Raw genomic sequence first — 2244 nt, forward strand, 5'->3', positions numbered from 1 at the left:
AACAAAAATAAATAAATGGGACTTGATTAAATTAAAAGGCTTCTGCACAGCCAAGCAAACAATCAACAGAGCAAATAGACAACCTACAGAATGGGAGAAAATACTCGCATGCTATACATCCGATAAAGGGCTAATAACTAGAATCTACAAAGAACTCAAGCAAACCAGTAAGAAAAAAAAATCAAACAACCCAATTAAAAAGTGGGCAAAAGACATGAACAGAAGCTTTTCAAAAGAAGACAGAGTAATGGCCAATAAACATGAAAAAATGCTCAACATCACTGATCATCAGAGACATGCAAACCAAAACCACAATGAGATATCACCTAACCTCAGTGAGAATGGCTTTTATCAAAAAGTCCCAAAACAAAAGATGCTGGCGTGGATGCGGAAAGAAAGGAACATTTATACGCTATTGGTGGGACTACAAACTAGTGCAACCTCTATGGAAAGTAGTATGGAGATTCCTCAAAGAACTCAAAAGTAGACCTACCATTTGATCTAGCAATCCCACTACTGGGTATTTACCTAAAGGAAAAAAAAGTCATTTTATCAAAAAGACACTTGCACTAGAATGTTTATTGCAGCACAATTCACAACGGCAAAGATGTAGAATCAACCCAAGTGCCATCAATTCATGAGTGGATGAATAAAATGTGGTATATGTACAACATGGAATACTACTCAGCCATAAAAAATGAATTAATACCTTTTACAACAATCTGGATGGAACTGAAGAGCATCCTTGTAAGTGAAGTATTGCAAGAATAGAAAAACAAACACTACATGTACTATTAAATTAGAACTAACTGATTGGCACTCATGTACACAGATGGAAGTAAAACTTAACAGAAATCATGCAGGAGGGAGAGGGAAGGAGAGGATGGGTGAAATCGTGCCTAACAGGTACAATGTACACTATCTGGGTGATGGGTATGCTTATAAATTTGACTCGAGCAGTAGAAAAGCAATCCATGTAACCAAAATATTTGTAGCCACGTAATATTTTGAAATAATAAAAAAAAAAGAAATCTAAAAAATAAAATACACAGCAGAATTGAGAATAAATAACTATTACATTTTCTTTATTCTTATACTGAGAATGACAAGACTTTTTTTTTTTTTAGATGATGTCTTGCTCTATTGCCCAGGCTAGAGTGCAGTGGCTGACATAGCTCACTGTAGCCTCAAACTCCTGGGCTCAAATGATGCTCCTGACTCAGCCTCCCAAGTAGGTGGGACTACAGGTGCACACCACAATGTCTGGCTACTTTTAAAAACCGTTTTAGAGACAGGGTCTCAATATGTTGCCCAGGCTGGTCTTGAACTCCTGGCCTCAAGTGATTCTCCAGCCTCAACCTCCCAAGTCACTGGATTACAGGTATGAGCCATGGTGCCTGGCTGAGAAAGACATGAAAATTATCAGTCTTTCCAAGTAATACAATTTAAGTTAAAGATCATCTACATGATACTACCATACTCATTTCCCTATGTTATAATTGGAAAAAACAGAAATTATCTTTAGTGGTACTCTTATTAGAAAGTATCCCAGCTTCAGCATATTAGTATGTTATTTCCAAGTTTAAGTTACAGTATTTTCAGCAGCCCATGTATAATGACATTTCCCTACAGAAACCAGACTCAAAAAGTTGAGTGGCTGAGAATGCATTAGTCTTCAGATGAAATGAATTGTCTAAGACCTTGCCACCTGGGAAGAGTCAGGAACAAAGCCATAACTATCATTACAGCATCAGAAGATGCAAAGTCGCCTTGTCTTCATACTTAAAAAACATTTTCCATCTTAAAATTATATTTATGCATTTACCCATGATATTGTTGGGAATGATGCATAAATAAACAGATACATAAACTAAAATTTAGTGCTTTTTTTTTTCTTTTTAAAAAGTGAATCCCTGGGGCATTTCATATAGTACAAAACAACTGAAACAATTTAAGAATTCATGCATTAAAAGAAATAATGTCTTATATCCCAGTCTCCAAGAGGGACTGCCTGTACTAAACTATGAAATATGGCTTAGTCATTTTTTTTTACACCAACAAAAGCAAACTTACTCATTTTTAATGCACTAGAATAGGTAAAAATGCCAAGCACCAGCAAGAGAAGTTTTTCTTGCAGATGGATGTAACTCTTATAGGAGCAACAGGGATTTCCCTTATTGGGCAGAAAGGAGCATTTTGGTACCCCACCCCCAACCCCAGCACAGTTACGGACTATCCCAATGT

The sequence above is a fragment of the Propithecus coquereli genome, unplaced genomic scaffold (genome assembly GCF_000956105.1).
Source record: "Propithecus coquereli isolate 6110/MARCELLA unplaced genomic scaffold, Pcoq_1.0 Scaffold175, whole genome shotgun sequence".
In the NCBI taxonomy this organism is placed as follows: domain Eukaryota; kingdom Metazoa; phylum Chordata; class Mammalia; order Primates; family Indriidae; genus Propithecus; species Propithecus coquereli.